Source organism: Carassius gibelio, chromosome B11 (genome assembly GCF_023724105.1).
Source record: "Carassius gibelio isolate Cgi1373 ecotype wild population from Czech Republic chromosome B11, carGib1.2-hapl.c, whole genome shotgun sequence".
In the NCBI taxonomy this organism is placed as follows: domain Eukaryota; kingdom Metazoa; phylum Chordata; class Actinopteri; order Cypriniformes; family Cyprinidae; genus Carassius; species Carassius gibelio.
In genome coordinates this window covers 18,688,865-18,715,563 of record NC_068406.1, presented here as the reverse complement: position 1 = coordinate 18,715,563, position 26,699 = coordinate 18,688,865, and the positions used below count along the sequence as shown (strand labels likewise).

Genomic DNA, 26,699 nt, shown 5'->3' with positions numbered 1-26,699 from the left:
GCTTTACAGCCTTACGGAATCTCCTGAAGAACGCATGGACTGCTTTCCTCTTCCTCTGTTTTTTAGGTTTTTCTAAAATAAAGAAAAAATTTACTATTAAAAGCGAAAAAAGTACAACAAACATGTTACATGCAGTGAATCAAAATTACAACCGCAAGACATAAAAGAGTAAAGAATTTATATAATAAACGATGGTATAAACAACATAAACCAAAGTAATGATGACTAACCATCACCCAGATCAGAACTGGATGGATCTGCCACAGGTGACGACTCAGGATCAGACAGATCTGTGTCCAGTGTTTGCTCAGTCCTGGAGGGACCTGGCACACACAACTCAACTTCTTCACAGACCTGGCCTGGCAGATTCACCAGCTCAGGGTCAGGAGCATCTGTGGGAGCTGTTGGTGTGATTCTGAAGGGACTTGGGGCAGGCATTAGCTCTGAATCATCTTGCTTCAGCTGTGGTGTAAGACGCACCACACTGTTTTGATCACAGCAATGGAAAGGACGCTTAACAGCCTTCCATACTCTCCGAAAGACAGCACCGATCTTCCTCCCTTTTGCAGGTTTTTCTAAAATAAAGAAAATTTATAGTAACCTAAGAATCTCTGACTACAGATGAAATACAAATCAATACCTGAAAAATAAATGTTGCTTTTATTTGATGCATTTATAAAAGAAATGTAAGTTAATAGTACTGAAACGCTGAGTGCTTTTCAAAATGAGGCCAAGAACACCACAAAGATAACTTTCTATTTGCGATCTGTTCATCTGCAAAAAATAGCTCACCTGTTGGGCTGTTCTCCACACTCTCAGTAGGACAAACCTTCATGCCACCTTGATTATCTGAGCTCACGCTCCCTGAACCTTTTGTTGTTGTCTCGACAGGTTTTTTGTCAGTTGTCACCTCTTCGATGCTAACAGTGTCATACATTATGTCTGAGGTAAGACTGATCATCTCCTGCCTATCCACACCTTCTCTCTTGACTTCACTGCACTCAGTGAAAAACACAGATGTCCTTGACATTCTGTTTGATTATTTTATAAACCTAAAACACTGTGTGTAAGTCTAAATATACTTAGTCTCTGTACACTGTCTATATACTAAAGCTTTTCAGTCAGTTGAATCGCTTTCTGTTGATCCTCTAGACTAGCTCTCACTCGCTCAAGAACTTCGCTTTAACTGGAGCTCAAAGCTTGAGTTTATGCGTTTTTGCGTTTTGTGCTCTGTGACGTCACATGTCTACGTCACAAGACCACTAACCCTTGACGTTCTTTTTTTTTTTTTTTTTTTTTTTAACCCTTGCCGTTCTAAATAAACGCGTGCTTAAATTTCACAGCGGAGCAGCACAAAATTCAGTCATGTTGCTGGGTTAAATATAATTAAAATATAGTATAATTTAAACATGTTGCACGCACTTTACGTCCTCACGTAAACTAAACGCGGTCAGGCGCAACCATAGACAGGCGCAACACGCAAGTTTTATTTCCTCGGTGAGCACACACAAGCGAACATGACAATCCTCTTTAACTTCTGGAAGTAACGTTAATGTAACTTTATATTTCGAAGTAACGTTAGCGTTACTGCTGCATTTTTTTATGAAATACGACCGAAGCGCTGTCTCAGAGACACGTGTGATTTTGTGAGCTTTTCGAAAGAAAGGTCAGAAAAATCACTTGAGAAAGAGAGAGCAAGGTAACGTTAATATATTTATTTAATTTCAAAGTGTATAACGTTAGTATTTCGAATTAATATCGCTCATTGAGGAACTAACCTTTGAGCATTTGATAATTTAAAAAAATGTGTCTATTATAAATCGGCGACGAGAGACAGTTGTTGACTTTTAAAGGGTCTGTAGTGTATAAGGTGTTTGCTATATATATATATATATATATATATATATATATATATAATATATTGTGCTTATTAACTAAAATGTTAATTTTCAAGATGTTTTTAATAGTGTTAGTCCAAATACAGTTTATTATATATAATACAATTTATTATATATATTATAATATTTCACTCCATGAAAACAGGCATGGAAGCTGGAATGGCGTAAAAAAAATTGTTTTACTTTCCATTTATATATTACCGGTTATATTATTGTAATTCATATCTTTATATTAAAATAAATATCAATAATCTTTTTTTTCTTGTCTAAACATTTATTAGATATGTCTCCTGTTTTTTCTCAGATGCATCATTCTCTTTACCTGCCTCAACATCAAATCTTTCTCTGGTTGACTCGAGAAGGATGTTGAAGATGTGAAGACCTGACTGATAAGAAAGTGGCCAAATTTGTAAGTCAAAGTTTAGATGTGCCTAATTTTTAAGTTTGCATGATTGATTGACATTTTACTGAGAAGCTGCTCTGCTGCATAACTTGACTTGACTACGGTGTGTCCAAAGGATTGTGCTGTTGTTTAAGAACATGCCAGATCCAATTAGACAATTTTGACTAACATTGATTTTCTTGAAAGTTGCGTTTTTGGAATCGTAGGCACCAATTTGTTGTTATTATTGCTATTATAGGTATTTGCTTCTAAGGTACCAGTGATGGTTTATAAGTCAATAAAATGATAAAGTCCACTTCCAAAGCCTTGTCTCACAACACTCAGTGTACATTATTCATAAATAACATATGGTTGTTGATATGCATTTTGCATAATGTCGACTTTTCCTTTCAGATAATGGGTTTTATTGTGCTACTTCAGATTTAATGATAGGCTTTCACTCTTGTGTTTAATTGGTGACAGGGTGCTTTATTAAACTGTTTGATATATATTATTATTATTATGGTGTCCATGCATGGGTATGAGATTCTGAGATGTGTGAAATACCCTGCACGTTTTGGTAACTGGTCTTGATATAAATAGCAAATCATTCTAAAGAAAGTGCTATTTACTGTAGACTTCACACAAATTAATTCAGTGAATAAATTTTTTTCACAACCTGAATTAGAATTTTTTTAAAATCAAATGTTTAATATTTCAACTGTTTTTTTACATTTATGTTTAACTTCATAATCTGTAACATACTTGACAAAATATGGGTGTTTTTTCTCACTAATAATGACTTAAAGAATTAATTAGGGATTTTGATTCATCTTTGACTCCTACAAGAAACACTTTTCCAGATAAAGTGTCATCTGAAAGTTTCACCTGTTCCTTACTTGCATTTTTAAAAGTTAAAATTCTTAGGTTGTTGATTTTTTTTTTTCATTATCACAATCAAGATTTCACATTATTAACACCTATAAAAAGGTGCCATACACATCAGATGTGCTTCATATATTTGCTCTACAGCACTTGTGCTCCCTGGGGTATATTAATATTAATTTTATCTTCCTTGGTTCCTTGTATTAGCTTAATGCAATGTTTTATGCAGAAGGTGGTCTGGTTTTGCCTTCTGCTTTTATCCTGACAAACACGTCTCAACATGTGTTGTATTATTCAACAGTCTGACAAAAATAGTGCTGAGTACAGTTGGCCCACTAACAGCACAAAAGATCTTTATTATGCTGCTAAACAAATATTACTGGGGATTCAAGTGGCCTTCCATCAAACACAGTTTCTTGGTGGTTAAAATGTGTAGTAATAAATATAATGCATACATGCAATTATTGTAAAACTAGCAATTTTAAAATAAGCTGTTCGCAGTATTATGTTTGTGCTTTTGTGTGTTATGCGGAAACGGACTGAAATTTTTTATGAGGAATGCTGAGTTCGAGTTTGGAGATGAGAGGGAAAAGAACATCTCACACGGCTGACAAGACCACAGATTTGAATTTCATGAACCATGGATCACAGATTTGACTCACCTAAATCCTAAACAGAAATGCAAAACCACATTAAGTGTGGGTAGTTCCTCCTGGAGTAGAGCATACATATCCTTTCCAAAATATGTGTGGATAGTATCATTTCTCCAGCACATCCAGCAGCTATATCTTTTCTATAATAGTCTGGAAAGAGTGAATCACAAAGACTAGTAATGATCTATTAGGTCCCCAGCCAAAGCCCTAGCAAAAGGTTTAAAAACATGTCTTTACCTAATAAACCTATCACCATGGAGACTCAGACAGACCCTGCTCTCAAAAAATAAATGAACTGTGTTTCAAAAGTCCTCTCCTGTCACAGATGGTGGTGGATTGAATAAACCACACTGAGTTACACTGATTTTGTCAGTTTGTGGAAAGTCTTGACCTATTCATTTAATGTGATTTAATATAATCATTACAGTATCAGTCTTGCAATAATGGATAAAGAGGTGATATACTTATCCACAGAGGGAAAGTGATAAATTACCCTAAGCCAAAAATGGTCATTGTCTATTATGACTTGAATTAACCAATTAAAAATCAAATGTGTTCATATCCAATGTTTTATTTTGATTGAACAGTATAATACTAATACTCATATACACTAATAGTACATTAAATAAATATACAAAAAAATAAGTTGATTTATTTAAAAATGTTATTTTATTGTTTTTAATAGTAATTATGTGTATTTTATACTTGTCTTTTATACTAATACTACAATAAATAAATATACAAAAATAAAAGTATAAACATGAATTTTAGCATATTTTAAAGATCCTGTTGGATTTTGTTGTTGTTATCATATTTGAAATGTTTAAAATTAACTTTATTGTGAGCCTGAAAAAACTTAATGTTGTAAATAAGGGTTTATTATTAGACGTATGTATTTTTTTTTTCTTATCTTATTTTTTATTGTCTGTGTGTTGTTGTTGTCTCTGTGTACTAGAAGCTTATTTCACTAAAACAAATTCCTTGTATGCACAAGCATACTTGGCAATAAAGCTTTCTGATTCTGTTTCTTAATCTGATACTGATGTTTCAGCCAGCAATGCCTAAATCATGTAGTTACAGCATCTACCAGCAGGGGCTAACTGAGCTGCGCCAATCAATCAAACCTTGTGCCTAATGAAGTTAGCTACTGTATACAGAGCAGAGATCTGTGCTTTGACTGTCATGAATTCTGTTGCTGCCTGAGGTTACAGATATCCATGTTCTGCTTCAGGTTTTTACAGACAGACCGCTTTGACCTTGAGATAATAAAAATAAAATAAAAAAATGCACGTTTGGAAAACAATGTCATCAAAGAGGACTATGCGTTACTGGTATGTAAATATCCTACTTTCTTGTGAGATTCACAACCATCCCCTGTGTATCTTTGATCTTCTGCTGTGTACAAGCAGAATAAACTTGTCACTCCGACAACTGCAGCAATATCCCGGGGCTGTGATGCGCATCTTTGTATTCTTAAAAAAACCTCTTTGGGTCAAACCCAGTCACGGAAAAAATAATAATAATATTGACCACTGACACACAATTGTTTAAAGAAAACACGGCGAGTCTGTCATCGTTCAATTGTTGTCATGCTTTCATCTCTCTGATTTACAGGATGGTACTACACGGTTGTTCGCTAAATGCTCGGATCAATACTGACTCTCATTTTTAGCTAGATGACTTTGACAATGGCTGTTTTCAGTGCTAGTGGGTTTGTCTTTTAAAAGATGGAAGAGACTCCTAACGTACTTTGAGTATAAACTGTTAATAAAACGATTAGGTCTCTTCTGTTCAATGTGATTTCAAATGGACTTGATAATACCAAACATTAATATCCATCCATGCCATATTGATTTCTCTGGAGCTGTGCCCCGCTCTTAGAGATTTTTTGAGTGACACCAGCATGACTCAATCCTGGACAGAAGGTTTTGATCTAATTTTTCTTCCTCTCATTGGCACAGATGCAACGGTAGATTTTGCTAAAGCTCCGATCGATACAGCTCCCTGCTTCTTGCATCGCTCTCACAGCTTAGCATTTCCTCTGCAGGGAAAGATCCCCTCGTTTTTGCCTAGAGAGGTGGACACATCAACTTCTGTTGTTTTTTTAGATCTCAGCACTGAAAGCTCATGAAATGTTTACAGAACAAAATATATCATACTAATTCTATCTGCAATATCTTATTTTCTTTCACACACACACACACACAACACACCCACGCATGTTTGTTTTTGTGAAAAGTGGGGACATCCCATAGGCGTAATGGTTTTTATACTGTAGAAACTGTGTATTCTATCGCCATTTACCAACCCTAACCCTCACAGGAAACTTTGTGCAATTTTTACTTCTCAAAAAAAAAAAGAAAACTCATTCTGTATGATTTATAAGCATTTTGAAAAATGGGGACATGGGTTATGTCCTCATAAGTCACTCTCTCCTTGTAATACGTGTACCATACCCTTGTCATTATACAGAGTTGTGTCCTGATATGTCACAAAAACAAGAGCACACACACACACACACACACAACTAACTATCATGATTATCTGGTGAATATTCACTCCCACTCAGGCTAGCCAAGATAAAATTAATTTATTTCTATATCAGAACAGATTTGGAGAAATTCACCATTACATCACTACAGTGAATGGGTGCCATCAGAATGACAGTTCAAACAGCTGATAAAAAAGCACAATAACACCAATCTCCAGTTCCTCAATAAACATCTTGTCAAGTAAAAAGCTGAATGTTTGTAAAAATTCAATTATTGAGGCATTTTGAGGATAAACTGTTGCGTCTGGCCAAAATGCCATTCCATAATCTATAATGTTTCTACCGGTGAAAAGGTCCATCCTCATGTTGTACTGTTACATAAAATTCTACTGACATATTTATTAAGAACTGTTTTGGTATGTTTCCACTTGTAAACAGCTCTTGATCTGTGCTTTTTTTTTATCAGCTGTCTGAACTCTCATTCTGGCGGCACCCGTTCACTGCAGAGGATCCATTGCTGATAACTCATCTGACTCTTGGATGGCCTGAGGGTGAGTACATTTTCAATCAATGGAAATCACTGCACTCTTCCAGCTGGTTAGCCGCCAAGGCCTATATTTATTCAAACATGGCAAAGGTTGGTTTGCACTCAATTCTTTTATTTGAATTAAAGCAGAGGATAAAAGACAAACGTTTTGGCTTTCTGCCTTTGTCAGTGTCACACTGCGTCAGTGTTTGAGTGAAGACCATCCTTTGCAGTGTCTGAGTACAACTTTCATTTTTGGGTGAACTACTAAAAAACTGTTCTTTTAAGTGTACCAGTGAGATGTTTGCAGATATAATATATATATATATATTAACTTTCAGTTGGTGACATATCATTAGTAATGCTAATGGCGGACTTTGAGTTGTCAAAAGAATTTTTAAGTGGCAAAATATGAATTTACATACACCTTGTTAATCTTACTCATCTGAAATTAATGGACGCCCACAACAACAGACGACCTCACAGGTGTTTACTCCACACGAGTCAATAACGACAGAACCCTTCAATTACATTCTACAGGGGATGCGGAAGAAGCATTTGTCTGAGACAATTGGCAGAAGATTGAATTGATTACCTGATTATGAAGAGACAGAGTTATTATTGTCATAACTCACTCCCCATTACAGTTCTTCGGCTCTGCAGACAGGCTATAAAAAACATTATTGCTGTTATGTGGATATGGTGTGTTTACCACTTCTTCTGCAGGGAATAGCTGGCTTAGTTTAGATATTGTCAAGATCATTTTGCCCTGTGGTGAGAGAATCCTATTTTTACCGCATATTTTTGCACCCCTTGTTTTATTTGAATTAGAGGAATAGTTCACCTGGGAATGAAAAATCCGTCATCCTACTCACCTTCATGTCTTTTCATAGCCATATGACTTTCATTCTTCTAAGAAAAACAAGGAAATATTAATAGCATGTTTCTGAGCTGCTATTTTCCATACAGTGAATGGTGACCACCGCTGTCAAGTTCTTCAAACAGTTATTGTATACTATAATTTACTTTTTAAACTTTTTAATCTGAAACTTAATCAGAAAACAAAACAAAAACAAATGTCAGTATTTTAATGGGTCACAGACACTTATCCTTTCTAATTAAATTCTAATTTAAAATAATCTTGTCTGTTAACAGTTAATAATTGGTGAAGAAGCATTAGTTACTGGTTAGGAGAGATAACCGAAATGAACATCCCTAGTGCAATGACTATATAAACACATCAAGGCTGTAAAACTGGATTAGTGAGTATTAGTTTTCCTGTTCGACATGATGATGTTTAATGTTCCTCACAATTTTTAGTTGTCTCTTCTAGCTATTTGTTAGCAACCACCTTTTCAAGACATGAAAAAGATAAATAAATCAGAGTGGAGTGCTTTTATTTTACTTTTATTGTTCTGAAACTGATCTTGAAAAATTGACAACAATGTAATTTTCTCACCTATTCAAAATGTTTTATGTTCATTTGTGTGTGTGTTTTTTTTTAAACCAGTTACACATTATTTTGGTATATTCTTGGTTTACATATTCATAAAGCAATATATTATGGGTTCACAAAAGTCTGTTGAATATGATAAAAATGCTGGCAACTTCTCTGGTGGGGAAAACCAAACCAAAAACCTGTTTAAAAGCCCTAATGATTTTCAGAGGATTTATTTTTTTTATTTTTCCGGGTGTAACTGTTATAAGAACTGTTTTAGCTGGACTATTTAACAATAATTTCTTTTTAGTCATTTAATTATATTCATTATTTTTTCCTTGATTATGATATACCAGTACATCACCCTGACATTTTTAACATTGACTCGAAAGGAATTTAAATTCAGAAATAAAAAATAAATATTCTCATCAAGTAAGAAGTGTATGTAAGAGATGCATTTTTGATTAAATTCATAGTTTTAGCAAAAAAAGAATGAGCGCCTTGTCATTGACCCAAATATCTTCTTTGTGTTTTGAAGAGTCATTTGGGTTTGTAACAACATGAAAGCAAGTAAATGATGACAAAATTCATTATTATTATTATTATTACTTTTTTTTTTTTGTCTGTGTGTGTGATTTGTTTTTTCCTATTTGAAATCATAACATTACAGAGCTTGAATGAAAGTGTAAATATTAAGTAAAGAAGTGAAAAACACAAGTACAGTGAATAATACTTCAGGGTAAAGTAATTTGAAAGAAACATACAAATAAACCACGGCAGCAAATTACCACGAAGAATAATGCATCTTCAATTTAAAACAATTCTTTTAAAGCTTGGGCTATTTTACTCCAATAGGTAACAGTCTGTATTTTCGCCACATTAATCCTTGGAGTGCTGCATTCTAAACAAACAATATTATGAAAAGAAAGCAGCCTAAGATCTAAGATTCATGTGAGGTGTAAACCATTGCTAGCTAGAATTCCAGGATACCCCATATGCTGTCATTGCAAACATTAACTTCAAATAAAAAAGAGGTACTGTACCTGGCAAAGAGTAATCCGCTTGAATATCCTGAAATATGTGCAGTCCACTACCATTGAATACATCACCAGGTGTGAGCACACCATTTAAGGACCATGAGGGTAACTGAAAGATTGATTACCAGATAACAGACGGGTATTGTTCCAGAGAGGAGACTGATATGAGAATTTACAGTCTTGTTCAAAATAATAGCAGTACAATGTGACTAACCAGAATAATCAAGGTTTTTCGTATATTTTTTTATTGCTACGTGGCAAACAAGTTACCAGTAGGTTCAGTAGATTCTCAGAAAACAAATGAGACCCAGCATTCATGATATGCACGCTCTTAAGGCTGTGCAATTGGGCAATTAGTTGAATTAGTTGAAAGGGGTGTGTTCAAAAAAATAGCAGTGTGGCATTCAATCACTGAGGTCATCAATTTTGTGAAGAAACAGGTGTGAATCAGGTGGCCCCTATTTAAGGATGAAGCCAACACTTGTTGAACATGCATTTGAAAGCTGAGGAAAATGGGTCGTTCAAGACATGTTCAGAAGAACAGCGTACTTTGATTAAAAAGTTGATTAGAGAGGGGAAAACCTATAAAGAGGTGCAAAAAATGATAGGCTGTTCAGCTAAAATGATCTCCAATGCCTTAAAATGGAGAGCAAAACCAGAGAGACGTGGAAGAAAACGGAAGACAACCATCAAAATGGATAGAAGAATAACCAGAATGGCAAAGGCTCAGCCAATGATCACCTCCAGGATGATCAAAGACAGTCTGGAGTTACCTGTAAGTACTGTGACAGTTAGAAGACGTCTGTGTGAAGCTAATCTATTTTCAAGAATCCCCCGCAAAGTCCCTCTGTTAAAAAAAAGGCATGTGCAGAAGAGGTTACAATTTGCCAAAGAACACATCAACTGGCCTAAAGAGAAATGGAGGAACATTTTGTGGACTGATGAGAGTAAAATTGTTCTTTTTGGGTCCAAGGGCCACAGGCAGTTTGTGAGACGACCCCCAAACTCTGAATTCAAGCCACAGTACACAGTGAAGACAGTGAAGCATGGAGGTGCAAGCATCATGATATGGGCATGTTTCTCCTACTATGGTGTTGGGCCTATTTATCGCATAACAGGGATCATGGATCAGTTTGCATATGTTAAAATACTTGAAGAGGTCATGTTGCCCTATGCTGAAGAGGACATGCCCTTGAAATGGTTGTTTCAACAAGACAATGACCCAAAACACACTAGTAAACGGGCAAAGTCTTGGTTCCAAACCAACAAAATTAATGTTATGGAGTGGCCAGCCCAATCTCCAGACCTTAATCCAATTGAGAACTTGTGGGGTGATATCAAAAATGCTGTTTCTGAAGCAAAACCAAGAAATGTGAATGAATTGTGGAATGTTGTTAAAGAATCATGGAGTGGAATAACAGCTGAGAGGTGCCACAAGTTGGTTGACTCCATGCCACACAGATGTCAAGCAGTTTTAAAAAACTGTGGTCATACAACTAAATATTAGTTTAGTGATTCACAGGATTGCTAAATCCCAGAAAAAAAAATGTTTGTACAAAATAGTTTTGAGTTTGTACAGTCAAAGGTAGACACTGCTATTTTTTTGAACACACCCCTTTCAACTAATTGCCCAATTGCACAGCCTTAAGAGCGTGCATATCATGAATGCTGGGTCTTGTTTGTTTTCTGACAATCTACTGAACCTACTGGTAACTTGTTTGCCACGTAGCAATAAAAAATATACTAAAAACCTTGATTATTCTGGTTAGTCACATTGTACTGCTATTATTTTGAACAAGACTGTATATATATATAATATCTATCTTTTCTATAGCAATCTTTTCTGCATTAATCCAAGCTTTTAAATTAGTTGAAATAATGTTTCCAAACTTCAGATGTAAGCTTCTTGAGCCTACACCAGTAAAAGGCAGATCTTGAAGGCTGTGGGGGAGAACACAGTCAGACTCAGTACTCCTCCGGGGTACTTTGGAGTGGGTGTCCACCCAGACACGCATGGCCATAATATGGAAAGCAAGGTGGTAAAGCATTAAGTTAGGGAGAGCAAGACCGTAATGCAGTTTTGCAAGCTGTAATACTGAAAAACTGACTCAAGGACACTTTCCGCCGCAGATGAATTTAGAAATTAAATAATTTTTCTGAAAAATTTAGGGGGAGGAAAACAAGGGTGGATGAAAAATAAAAAGTTAACTCTAGGTAAAATGCTAATTTTCACCATGCTGATACAGAAATGATTTTAAAGGTCATCAATCTATTAGTGTGAGTTTCTAAAGCAACAAAGAGGTTGTGGGTCATTTCATTTACTACAATCAAATAAAGAAATCAAGAAACATGTTTCCAAAGTATTTCTATGAGGAAATAATGGCAAAACAACGAGGAAATAACATTATTGCATTCATCGATTCACAGATATCAGCTGTAGCTTTTGAAGAAAATCTTTTTACTACAGTAAATACAGTTTAAAAATAAACGCTAGTAGCCACAAATTTACCATTGTCTGAAAGTCAGATAACATGATCACCAGTTAAACCGTAACACCTGGAAGAGAAGAAACGACTGAATTCCAAGTGTATCCATCTTCTTCTGCTCCTCAATGTCTGCGCTCTAATCCGGGAAGAAATAATTGTTGTGCTGCCGAACTTGACTGGGCATATGGAAGGATGGCTTGTCTATCAGTGTAGTTCAACAGTTTGAGTATGACCGTGCAGGGGTGGTTAGACGGCTTGTATGTATAGATGCGATGTGCATGTTCGCGATGGAAGGTATCCACTTAGACAGGTTTGCCTTTAAAAAGGCATCTCCCTCAGCACTAACCTCACATAGGATCTTCTGCTGCAGTCTTCCATTTCAGCAATCTTTAATGTGATGTTGTCAAATTTAGACTTCAGACCACTGATCTGATCCCAGCTAGGATGGAATCACATCTAGATTGGAGCAGATACACTGATTACCCACTTGCTCCATCTGTCCGGTTACGAGGGTGACTTATTTATTGGTGTTTTCAATTTCACGTTTCATCTCTAAAATCTGAGACGTCAGCACAACATCTATGGCATATTTGACAGTGGCAGAAACTGTTCTGTCTAAATCAGTCTGTCGCTCGCTCAAGGCTTGTTTCACTCCGGCCAAAATGGCGCCATCCAGCTCAGCTTGGGAGATGGTGATGGGGACTCCCTAAATTTCTTCTCAGTGGGAGAGGTTGTGTCCTCCTGAGTATGAACAAGTGTGGTCTATGATTTCACATAGTTTCGCATTTAGTTATCCTTCAAACACCTGGAAATATGTGAGTGGTGTGGAGAGCATCTTTTCAAAGCTGCACCGCCATTAACTGACCTCATTTCATTTATGACTAAACTTTCACTTCAATATCAAACCTCCTTTGATAAAAAATTCTTTGCAGTTGATTCAGAAATGAAAGCAGTGTGAGGACGAAGAAAACTGCACCAGAAACTCTGACTCATGCAGCATTCAATACACAACGTTGCAAGGGATTCAGCACATATTGTTTGGTCAGTTGTTGTTTCCCTCAGATTTCTCCCCTATAGCACTTGCTGTCAGGAGCTGTGTTTTACAGTTTTTGCAAGGTGTTGAGGAAATCTAAACATCCTTGCTGTCGGCTATGGCTCACACGCCTTGTGCTGACAGTTTCTGCTGTCAGCTTCCTCCTTCATCCTACTGTCCTCTCTGCAGAGGTGAGGCTTGTATGATTAGTGATGGCGAGGTGCAAGGAGACAGCTGAAGGAGGAGAAAAAATGGTGGAAAGAAGGGAGAGAGTCATGAAAGCAGAAGAAACAGAGGGAGGGAGGGAGATCTATTCAGCTTGTCAGTTTGTGATTCTGTCAGACACCTGTCCCACTGCTTTCTGATGGATTGTCCCTTGCTTCACCTTTCTGCTAAAAGGCCGCTGCTCCTTTCTTTTGTGAGAGGCAGGTGCATGCTTGCATTTGTGTGTGTATGTGTGTTTGTGAAACAAATTTTGAACCTTAGCTGAAATGACTGTGGTATTCTGTGACACGTGCACCATGTGGTTTTCCAATGCACTGCGAGTCACAAAGTCATCAAAATGGAAGTTAGCTTAATTGTTTATCAGTAGATAATTATGTTTAAACAATCGATACTAGACTAGTTTTAATACCCAAACCCCCTAAAAAAACATGTTTTAATTAAAGTCAACATGAAAAAAAAAATTCAAACTATGTACTTTTTAAAGGGACTAAAAATTAGAATTCTCTCATTTAATCACCCGCAAACCTGCATGACTTTCTTCTGCAGAGCACAAAAGAAAATATTCTGAAAAATACCATGAACAAAAAACATGATTCTCAAAAAAATATTTTCTATTCTGTTTCACAGAAGAAAGTACATGATTTTGACCTTGTCATTTTGAATTGAAGTGAACTGTTTATTTGGTGTATTTTCTTTTTGTACTTTTGTGTGGTGGTTTTTCAATGATCTCCACTGTATGTTCAACATAAGATTAGTCATATATTTTTAATGAAAAATAAGTTTCCTGTTAAGCTGTAATGTTTGTTTTAATTTGTATTATTTTTTTTATTTATTATATTTAATGTTGCACGGACAAAACACACTAAGACATTAATTGAAATATGTTCGGTTATGTTTCACAGAAGACAGCAACTCATAGTTCACTAGTTCAGTTAAAGGGTTAGTTCGCCCAAAAATGAAAATTGTCATTAATAACTCACCTTTATGCTGTTCCAAACATGTAAGACCTCCTTTTATCTTCGGAACACAGTTTAAGATATTTTAGATTTAGTCCGAGAGCTCTCAGTCCCTCCATTGAAGCTGTGTGTACGGTCTACTGTCCATGTCTAGAAAGGTAAGAAAAACATCATCAAAGTAGTCCATGTGACATCAGAGGGTCAGTTGGAATTTTTTGAAGCATCGAAAATACATTTTGGTCCATAGCAAAAACGACGACTTTATTCAGCATTGTCTTCTCTTCCGTGTCTGTGTGAGAAAGAGTTCAAATCAAAGCAGTCTGGATATCCGGTTCGTGATTGAATCATTCAGTTCACCAAATCGAACTGAATCATTTTAAACGGTTCGCATCTCTAATACGCATTAATCCACAAATGACTTAAGCTGTTAACTTTTTTAATGTGGCTGACACTCCCTCTGAGTTCAAACAAACCAATATCCCAGAGTAATGCATGCACTCAAACAGTACATTGACTGAAATGCTGTGAAGATGAACACCGAGCCGAGCCAGAAAACGAACAAAACATTGACTCGTTCACGAGTCAAGAACCGTTTCTGTCAGATGCATCCGATTCGTTAACCGAGGAGCTGATGATACTGCGCATGTGTGATTCAGCGTGAAGCAGACCGACACAAAGGGCGTCTGAACTGAACTGATTCTTTTGGTCATTGATTCTGAACTGATTCAGTGCTATTGTTATGAGCGCGGGTAAACCGAAGGCTTGAATCAAGGGCAATCATCGCCAATGACGCCATTACGTCGAGTGCAAAAGAACTGGTGAACCGTTTTCTTCAACCGGTTTATTGAATCGAACTGTCCGAAAGAACTACTGGTGATCCAAACACCGATGAGACCGGTTCTTCCCTCGTGAACGAGTCAGTCTATTGTTCGTTATCTGGCTCGGCTCTGTGTTCATCACAGCAGTTCAGTCAGTGTACTGTTTGAGTACATTAATTACTCCGGGATATTGGTTTGTTTGAACTCAGAGGGAGTGTCAGACACATTAAAAAAAGTTAACATCTAAAGTCATTTGTGGATTAATGTGTATTAGAGCTGCGAACTGTTTAAAACGATTCAGTTCGATTTGGTGAACTGAATGATTCGTTCGCGAACCGGATATCCAGACTGCTTTGATTTGAATTCTTTCTCACAACAGACACGGAAGAGAAGACAATGCTGAATAAAGTCGTCGTTTTTGCTATTTTTGGACCAAAATGTATTTTCGATGCTTCAAAAAATTTCAACTGACCCTCTGATGTCACATGGACTACTTTGATGATGTTTATATTACCTTTCTGAACATGGACAGTATACCGTACACACAGCTTCAATGGAGGTACTGAGAGCTCTCGGACTAAATCTAAAATATCTTAAACTGTGTTCTGAAGATAAAAGGAGGTCTTACATGTTTGGAATAGCATAAGGGTGAGTTATTAATGACATAGTTTTCATTTTTGGGCGAACTAACCCTTTAACTATTGTTTTTTTTTATTATGTGCATTGATATTTTCAACGTGTGTGTGTGTGTGTGTGTGTATAAATTATTTAGACATTACATGTATAAAATATTTATATAACTTATTAGTAAATGTACATTTAATTTATTGTTTATAAATAAAACAAATATAAATTATTAATAAATTATTATACATTAATTACACATTTATAATTTATTTGAGTCATTATCTGCTGAATCTGATTTTCTGTTTTACCATGGACTATGAAATATTGAAGTAGGTAACGTGCTTTGTTTCATGTTCACTTTAAGAAACAATTTATGTTGATCACATGCATTCTGGATTCAGCCCGATGATATGGCTTGTCATTATTCTAGTGTGTTGCAGCTGTGCATTTCTGCATCCAATCATGCGCTCAGGGCCATTAGCACTCTCACTGTGCTGCCAGTGGTAAAGTCTTATTTTCCCTCTCCCTTTCCCTCACTCATGCCATCTTCCCCTCTCTCTCTCTCTCTCTCTCTCTCTCTCTCTCTCTTTCTCTCTCTCTCTCTCTCTCTCTCTCTCTCTCTCTCTCTCTCTCTCTCTCTGTATCTCGCTCTCCTGCTTGGTTGGTGTGTAATTGGGCCTCAAGTAAATGGAGATTTGTATGGAGATCAGCGCTCAGCACATTCACACACACACACACACACACACACACACAACGGATAGCTTTTAATCAATGCCCGGAATGAGAGAAGTAACATACGATAAAAATCCACCGTTCAGGCATCAGCTTTGACCAGTGCCGAGTCCTTTGTGTCCCTGGATCTGTAATTGTCTCAGTATCTGATTTCATTTGACTTTTTGATAAGAATAACCTCATTGGCTCTGCCTTGATATTTCCAATCCCATCATCCCTCAGAGAATGATTAACTCTCCTCCTGGCTGCGAACGGCCGTCACTGAGGCGTAAAATATTATTTGTATTACCCAGCATTTCCACATGCCTCAGTTGAGATCTTTGGCAGATGAGCTTGAAATAAACAGAGGGGGGAGCCAGTGAATCAAAGCTCCTAATATTAAATGATACGATATTAATTAGGGACAGGCGAGAAGTAATGCATCACGTCTTATTGAAAAGGGCCCCAGAGGATTAAATTATACTCGCGGGGATGGGGCTAAAAATCACCTAACCTTTTCTTATCTGTTTTAATATAAGACATCCAGCGCGGTGGCGGTGTGCTTTTAGCGGCGCTCGTTAAGACGTAAAGGGTTCTGTGAGGAGCTCCACTCCTTCTCTATAATGATCATTATGCTCTGTGTAAACTGAGAAGCTACTGTTTGCTCATCCCAATCCCACTCCAAAGGGTCATTCTTCTTCATTATCGCCATCACAAAGTGCCCGACGATTATTGTGTAATCCAATTTGTTGTATCATTTTCAACAAATTGCTTCAGCCGTCTTTAGCCAGGGAAAAATGTTTATTAGCGCGTACGTCCGCGTTTCCACACTATATGCTTTTAAGATGCCAATTTCCTTTGCCTTGCTAGTTAGCGACGATGAAATTATGTTTTTCCAGCTTTCTATTCTCCCTGGTATTAGTTTAGCAAAGACATTTCTGGCAGAAAGCGCTTTTTAAAATGCTGTTTTTAATTGTCTCGCTGAATCAGAGCTCCAGGGATAGTGCGTGGCCTTTGCTAATGGACTCCCTCATTTGAGCAGGTAAGACAATTAGCCATATTACCGAGCCCACTTAGCTACAGGCTAACCTGTGCACTTCTGTGGCACCTAAAGTGCTCTGCTTCGCTGGTGTCGAGCCGAACAAGTCGTGACTGCCAAAGGTGGCTTGTTTGCTTTCAGATGCAACCATGTTTGTTTGTTTGTTTTTTGGATTCGTTGAATGCTTTTGGTTCTAAGTGCGATGCCACAACACAAACGCCGCGCTCTATCCCAAACCTGACTCCGACCAGAGGCGAGCTCATTTGACCTTGGCCGTGATTGAGAGGCAGATGGCGCACCCTTATGTCTGTTGAGCATAGCAGTGTGCTAATGAAGTGATGTCTCCATAAACAGCAGACACGGGGTCAGTCAGGCTGCTGCATGCCCAGAGAGAAGCTGTTGTTGCAACAGTGGACAGGCCTCTGGAGGACTAAATAATGAGCACTCGCTCCCGGTCTCGCTGGCCCTCTACTGCCAGCTCTCAGCCCTCAGGGACAAGACAGAGAAAGACCAAACACACCTGTACACAGAGGGACAAATGCACAGACGTACTTGTGCAGAGTGAGAGCCTCCTATAAATACAGATGCACAGCAAGCAGGGCACACAAATACCAGTACACAGACAAGCAAATACATATATTTATCTCCACATCCAGCTTCTGGATGTGTGCTTGCACAGAAATTCCAGTAATTAGTAGTTGCTACAGTACATACACATATGCTAAATATGCAGACAGTGTACATTCTATGAGATGTAGAGGTATGGTATTGCTAAGGCTGTCAATCAATACAAATTTGATATACTGATTCATTATTTAAATTATGTGCATTTACTTGAATATTTTCAGAAGAAAACCTTGAAAGATGACTTATTTTATATATAGGTGTTAGTTACTTATACCTAGGGGTTTTGTTTGATAATGATCTGCAATTTGATACCAGATTAACTCAGTAGTCAAGTTTATTTCACTTACGAATGCTGGCAAAGGTTTAGTCATTTTTCTCTTTCTGAGAAGGCGATACATGCGTTTATCATGGTGAGACTTGATTATTGTAATTCTTTCTTCACTGGGCTGGTTGCCAGTCAAGCTTAGGATTTATTTTAAATGATTCATTTTTGTTAAGTCTCTAAATGGGTTGGCACTATCTTATTTGTCAGATCTTTTACAGGTGTATAAGCCCTTTAGGTCTTTAAGGTCTTCTGATCATTCTGTTTTAATTGTACCTGTACTGTGAGACCAAGAGAAATATGTTGGTTCCAGTTAATGTAAGGTATCTAACTATATATCTAACTATGTACCTTGGATTAGTTTTTTTTCTAAGAAGCGAGAATGGTAGGTAGCTCTAAAATAACACTTCTTGTTTCATTTTAGCTACAGACACACACTTCCTGATGGTCTTTGAGCACACCAAAATAACTCAATAATACTGATGAGTTTAAAAAACACTTTTGTAAAGGAAAGCATATACTTTAATGCCTATAATAATACAATTTCCCTCAGACCAGTATTCTTCACAATATCTTTTTATGTTTAACAGAATAAAGATATTAATTCCTAGATTCAGGTTTGGAACAACATAGGGATGATGAGTAAATAAAGGCAGGGTTAACTGTCCCTTTTAAGAGCATACTGTAGGCTTTTCAACAAAATGTAAAAAATTAAAACTACTATTAAAAAACAAAAATTCGAATAAATCCATGTTTTGGCCAGCACAAAAATTGTATAATTTTTTATATACAATAATTGCCAAAAGTTTTGTCACTGACATACATTTTGTGTTTTGCAAAGTTTGCTGCTTAAGCTGTTGTGGTGTTCCTTCACATTGTTTCTAGATTATTGTGTTGAGTGATCATGTGCAATTGAAATAATTGCTAAAAGTGTAATTGGCCAAAAATTAACTTTACACAAAAAAGAAAATCAATCAATCCATCAAAATGGCCATACATCCAAGGAAATAGCTACAAAGAATATTTCACCTGAAAGAACCTTTAATCGATCATGAAGAACTTCAAGGAGAGAGGTGCGACTGCAGTGAAGAAGTTTTCAGGATGTCCCAGAATGTCCAGCAAGCGCCAGAACAATCTCCTCCTGAGGAGTCAGCTACAGAATCGTGTCACCAGGAGTGTAGAGCTTGCTCAGGAATAGCAGCAGATTGGTTTGAGAGCATCTGCAAGAACTGTGAGGCCACGAATTTTCAAGAAGCCACTTCTCTCCAAGAAAAATGTCAATGACAGACAGAAATTCTGCAGGAAGTACAAGGATTGCACAGCAGAAAACAAAGTTATTTTTTCTAATGAAGCTCCCTTCCAACTGTTTGGGACAATCGATTATTTAGAGTAGAAAAGGTGAATGCTACCAACAGTCCTGTGATGTGCCAACACTGAAGCATCCTGAGATCATCCATGTGTGGGTTTGCTTTTCAAACAAGGACTCTCTAACAATTATGCCCAAAAATACTGCCATAAATAAAGAATGGTATCAAAACATCCTGCAAGAGTGACTTCTTCCTATGATCCATGAGCAATTTGGTGATGATCCGTATATTTTCCAGCATTATGGAGCACCATGTCTCAAAGCCAGAGTGATAAAGAAGTGGCTCAAAGACCATTACATTTAAATATTTGGATCTGTGGCCAGGCAACTCTTTGGATCTCAATCCCATAGAAACACAAATACCAGTACACAGACAAGCAAATACATATATTTATCTCCACATCCAGCTTCTGGATGTGTGCTTGCACAGAAATTCCAGTAAAATTAGTAGTTGCTACAGTACATACACATATGCTAAATATGCAGACAGTGTACATTCTATGAGATGTAGAGGTATGGTATTGCTAAGGCTGTCAATCAATACAAATTTGATATACTGATTCATTATTTAAATTATGTGCAGTAACTTGCATATTTTCAGAAGAAAACCTTGAAAGATGACTTGTTATTACATATAGGTGTTACTTATACCTAGGGGTTTTGTTTGATAATGATCTGCAATTTGATAAACAGATTAACTCCGTAGTCAAGTTTATTTCACTTACGAATGCTGGCAAAGGTTTAGTCATTTTTCTCTTTCTGAGAAGGTGATACATGCGTTTATCATGGTGAGACTTGATTATTGTAATTCTTTCTTCACTGGGCTGGTTGCCAGTCAAGCTTAGGATTTATTTTAAATGATTCCTTTTTTTGTCTCTAAATGGGTTGGCACTATCTTATTTGTCAGATCTTTTACAGGTGTATAAGCCCTTTAGGTCTTTAAGATCTTCTGGTCAGTCTGTTTTAATTGTACCAAAGACTAGGGTATAAGCGAATGGGTGATTGGACCATTGCAGTTTTCCATTTCAATAAAGGTATAAGACAAACGTCCTTTAAAGATTTATTTTTCATGCAAGTCAAGTATATAGTCATTACTGTAGAGTGAGACCAAGAGAAATAAGTTGGTTCCGTTTCATTTAAGGTATCTAACTATATATCTAACGATGTCCCCTGGATGAGTTTATTTTTTCTAAGAAGCGAGAATGGTAGGTAGCTCTAAAATAACACTTCTTGTTTCATTTTAGCTACAGACACACACTTCCTGATGGTCTTTGAGCACACCAAAATAACTCAATCATACTGATGAGTTTAAAAACACTTTTGTAAAGTAAAGCAAATACTTTAATGCCTATAATAATACAATTTCCCTCAGACCAGTATTCTTCACAATATCTTTTTATGTTTAACAGAATAAAGATATTAATTCCTAGATTCAGGTTTGGAACAACATAGGGATGATGAGTAAATAAAGACTGTCCCTTTTAAGAGCATACTGTAGGCTTTTCAATGTAAAAAAAAATAAAACTACTATTAAAAAGCAAAAATTCTAATAAATTAATTTGGACAGCACAAAAATGGCATATTTTTTATATGCAGTAATTTCCAAAAGTTTTGTCACTGACATACATTTTGTGTTTTGCAAAGTTTGCTGCTTAAGCTGTTGTGGTGTTCCTTCACATTGTTTCTAGATTATTGTGTTGAGTGATCATGTGCAATTGAAATAATTGCTAAAAGTGTAATTGGCCAAAAAATTACTTTTCACAAACAAAATCAATCAATCCAAATGGCCTTATCTGAGGAAATAGCTACAAATAATATTTCACTTGAAAGAACCTTTAATTGATCACGAAGAACTTCAAGGAGAGAGGTTCGACTGCAGTGAAGAAGTCTTCAGGATGTCCCAGAATGTCCAGCAAGCGCCAGAAGAGCCAAGAGTCCTGTGATGTGCCAACATTGAAGCATCCTGAGATCATCCATGTGTGGGTTTGCTTTTCAACCAAGGACTCTCTCATAATTCTGCCCAAAAATACTGCCATGAATAAAGAATGGTATCAAAACATCCTGCAAGAGTGACTTCTTCCTATGATCCATGAGCAATTTGGTGATGATCCGTGCATTTTCCAGCATGATGGAGCACCATGTCTCAAAGCAAGAGTGATAAAGAAGTGGCTCAAAGACCATTACATTTAAATATTTGGATCTGTGGCCAGGCAACTCCTTGGATCTCAATCCCATAGAGAACCTGTGGTCAGTCCTCAAAAGGCTGAATAGACAAGCAGAAGCCCAAAAATCGTGATCAACTCCGAGAACTAATAAGGCAAAAATGGATTGCCTTCAGTTAGGATTTGGCCGAGAAGCTAATATCCAGCATGTCAGAGCGTATTGCAGAGTTCAATGGAGAACAAGGGTCATTACTGTAAATATTGACTAGTTCGATTTTTTTGCCAATAAAAGTCTTTAAAACTTATGATATGCTTCTCATTGTCTTTCAGTATATGATAGAAACATATGGAAAAATAATCTACAAATACTGAAGCAGCAAACTTTGCACAACACAAAACTTTTGGCCATGACTGTATAGAATCTGAATTATTTATATGCATATATTTTCATAAATCTTTTAACTATGTGTGATTATGTATGTGTATATGAATTATTTTACCCTGGTTTATATTGATTTTCACTACTAAATATTTAATATATGCTGTCGCTGTGTGACTGTAATGCTGTGCAAAGGGTGATGTTGAAGCTTCATTAATTTCTTGTGGTTCCAGGGAGCGCTTCTCTCTGTAACTGCCTTAGAGTCTGCATTATCTTCTAAAATTAACTGATAAGGAGTAGCTTCCTGATGACAAATAGCTATATGTTTATTTTGTGTTAATCTAAGGCATACACTGTCTGGACCAAATTTATCAGTGCATTTTTATTTTTTTATTTTGTATGATTACCGCTGAATGTAATTTTTACTAAAATAACATGTTAAATTGAAAGTCCTAGTAGTTATGACTAATAATCAGAGGAGCAGGAGTCTGAAAAAATAAAATACATGTTTTATTTTCAGTGCATACTGAGTAAAATCCCAATCTTTTCTTGCATTTCCTTTTATATAAGCCAAAATTCAGCTGGATAGTGCGATGCCAGGGATCTTTATTATGAGAGCTCCTGAGGAAGAAATAGAATAGGCATCTGAAGTCATTCACAGCAAGATATAAAAGGCACACAATCTCCAAACATCTTCTTTAAAGCACCAATGAAACAAAGAATTCAGTGTCTGTGGCAGGAAGCTACTCCTTATCAGTTAACTCTAGAAGATAATGCAGACACTCCTGCAATTACAGAGAGAAGCGCTCCCTGGTGCCAGAAGAAATTAATGAAGCTTCAACATCACCTTTTGCACAGCATTACAGCCTTATGGAAACTGCATATTAAAACACAGAATCAAAATAAAACAATGGTAAAATGAGATATATATATATATATATATATATATATATATATATATATATATTTGGACACAACTTCTCATTCAAAGAGTTTTCTTTATTTTCATGACTATGAAAATTGTCGATTCACACTGAAGGCATCAAAACTATGAATTAACACATGTAGAATTATATATGGAATTATATATATAACAAAAAAGTGTGAAACAACTGAAAATGTCATATTCTAGGTTCTTAAAAAGTAGCCACCTTTTGCTTTGATTACTGCTTTGCACACTCTTGGCATTCTCTTGATGAGCTTCAAGAGGTAGTCACCTGAAATGGTCTTCCAACAGTCTTGAAGGAGTTCCCCGAGAGATGCTTAGCACTTTTTGTCTCTTTTGCCTTCTGTCTGCCGTCCAGCTCACCCCTTAACCATCTCGATCTGACCCTGGACCACAAAACCAGTCTTAAGTGTCAATTTTATGATCAGAAAATATTAATAATCAAAAATTAAGTTTTTATATATTTACAGTAGAAAATGGACAAAATATCTTCATGGAACATGATCTTTACTTAATATCCCAATGATTTTTGCAATAAAAGAAAAATGTATAATTTAGACCCATTCAATGTTTATTTTTGGCTATTGCTAAAAATATACCCCAGTGACTTAAGACTGGTTTTTGTGGTCCAGGGTGTGTGTGTGTATGTATGTGTGTATTTGTGTGTATATATGTACACGCACATATTTTTCAAAATTCTTTTGCAATTTAATAATAATACAATTTTCTGGCCTAAACAATATGCCATTCAGATTATATTTTAATAACATTTTTGATCTTTAATTATAGTTTAACTATCGAACGTTTGCTGAAATAAGATGCTTTTTAATATCCACATACTGTAGATTACATCTATGTTCAATAAACTTTCATCCTCATTATATTGAAATATGTACCTGTATGGAAACTGACTTTAAAACTGAATGTACCTTGAAAAATAAGTGTGATTAAAACATAACAATTAGCCTCAGTCTCCTGTATATGAATAATCATGTTAAGGAAATCAATAATAAATGAGATGTTCTGCAAAAGTTTCTGCGCCTTCTGGAAGCAATTCTGAAAGGGCAACATTCATTATCAGCTCTCCAGACATGAGCCAGATCCACAATCACCTCTCAGATACGACACACAGGTGGCTTCACAAACCAATTATCCAAGAATCCTTCAGATCGTCATGTTCCAAGCAGCAGCGCTTCATACTAGAACCGTTAATAATAAATAATAATAGAAACAGGGTGTAAATTCGGCTTTGCACATGTAACCATTATCTCCACATGCTCAGTGCTCTTTGTCACAGTCTTTCACAAAGTTTCCTCCCGATCTATATTGGGCCCATTTCCAGGTCTGAGCTTTTTAGTTAGACTTTAATAGAGATGAAACTCCTCCTTTCATAAATAGAACTGTCCTGGATCTTAATCATTGTTCATTAATTTAAATGTAAAGGAAAGTGTATTGTATTGACATATTAGATATGCAGCTCAGGTTAAGTAAACTATCTAGTGCTTTCAAATGACCTTCTTTTAAATAAGGACATTCATTTCACTGCCCAAAGGAGGTATGATTTAGTTCTTCTTGAGAGAAAGCACACAAAGCATACTTAAGAGTGCTAGTGGCACGTCAGAGTGCACTTGTGATACCCACATGAGCTAAGACTTGCTTTCCTGTATTAATATTGTTATTATTTCAAATCACTAGTGAATGAATTAAATAATTGTAGTGCATCTTGGGATAAGAGTGTTAATGCATGTCAATCTGGATTTAGTTTTTAAACTGAAGTGGTCCAGTGTGTTCCAAAGAAGTTTTTCAACTTTTTTAGACCTCCTGGTGCATATAGAGTTACATAGAGTATTGTAAGAAATTAAGTGTTTCCTGTAATTACTGTACGTGTACAGTATGATAACATATTAATAATATATATATATATGTGTGTGTGTGTGTGTGTGTTTGAACATCATTGCATTTACGACATGACGGTGTGAAAATGCTGCCAAAGTTAAAAATTACACATTGTCCAGGTGCTGAAAGTGATTCAGTATTACAGAATTTTATAAACCTGATAATGATGGCTTTGGAAAGCCTTTGGCTAGGTTTGAGAAATATTGATGTTTAACTTCATAGTGATTAATGTAACTGAAGAAAAATGCATTTAATCGGATTACATGCACTGTGAGTCATGATGAGGGCCTTTGATGCTCACGCTTAACCTAAAATAAAAAAATAAATAAAAAAAATGTTAAATTATAAAAGGATGTATATGTGCTGAAGTTAAATACTTCATATGCATATATGGCTTGATATAGAAAAACACTTATTATTGGTGCAATACGATTATTTAAAAAAATTATATATCTCACATTAGCTATTTTAGCCTAAGTTATTTGGTCTCCTGCATTCTAAGAAAAAAAAAAGCATATAAAGGCTTTACTTTAATCAAAATTAATTATTGTCATTTATAAAGTCCCTTTGTCTTCGATAAACAGTGAAAGATCTTTAGTTGCACATAATGGACTTAAGAGGTTTTCATTAATTAAAGTTTTTGCATGCCACTTAGATATTGATGCTTTTATGCTTTTACCATGGGCATTCATACTGTAAGAAGCATCGCAAAAAAAAAGATTTGCAATCAAACTGTTGAGAGAAAACAAGTTACTGAAGAACCCTTGATTCTCACACACTTGTTCTCATTTAGACTCATAATGACAAAGCTGCCATTTGTTTTCTGTGCTGCCACAATAGCTCAACCCACAGACAGCCCACTCCTTCCCCTTCCCGTCTTTGCTTTGGTTTTTGCCACAGAGCAGCCAAATCCACCACTAGCATGTAATTACTGCCCATTAAGAGACCCCGATCTGTTTTTATGACCCACATTCATTTTTATGTACTCTATTCTAAGAGGCTTCTTCCTCTCTCCCAGGCATTCCTCCCTCTTTTTCAAAGCCTCTCTCTTAGAGTGTCTGTTTCTTTCTCCTCTCTACCCCCCATCTGCTGTGCTGGCACTTTGATAGTGGAATAGCCGAGGGGACCCACATACCCTGAGCTTCCCAGTCGATATATCATATCTTTACCTTGAAGGAGATACAGAGGGCAGTCGCAATGCAAATAGGTAAAGATGTACGACGTACACATTTGACTGCGTTGCTAGTTGAAAGTGGGCGGTAAAGGTCAAACGTCTAAAAGCAATCTACTGTATCTCACAAATTATCCTGCTTGTCTTTGCAAGGATATTTCTGTGCAGCCCTGTTGGTGCAAATTAATGCGTTTTCATTAACAAGTAACAGGTTGAATTATCAAATTTCTCCAAATGTGGGCTCAGTAATGTTTTGTAATCTTTATACTCACAAGGAAGGGAATAGTACTTTTGAGAAAACATGATTCAGTGTGCACATATGTGCATCATCATTCTGTCTTCTAAAATGGGTTTTTAAAAAGAGAAAACTTGGAAGGAAATAATGCAATAATAATATAAAAGTGGATATACAGTAATTCTTTCTGCTATATATTGTAATTACTAACATTTATTCTATTAATATGTAGAATACTTTTTGTGATACTATATGATACAGTATTCAGTATTAATATTTTATGTATTATGTATACAATATTATTATTACTTATGTTTGTGTACTTACAGTAGTACTGATGTAGTTAGTAGTAATATACTAATATATATATTTTCAAGACGATATTTGATG

At 36.2% G+C, this 26,699-nt stretch overlaps 1 long non-coding RNA gene across 1 annotated transcript; it reads left to right on the top strand.

The window, feature by feature from the left end:
• Positions 1-1,485: 1,485 nt before the first annotated feature.
• On the top strand, positions 1,486-8,774 carry LOC127967722 (uncharacterized). Its single transcript, XR_008155803.1, has 4 exons — positions 1,486-1,699; positions 2,203-2,307; positions 6,776-6,860; positions 7,376-8,774. It is a non-coding gene; the product is annotated as an uncharacterized LOC127967722 (long non-coding RNA).
• Positions 8,775-26,699: the final 17,925 nt, after the last annotated feature.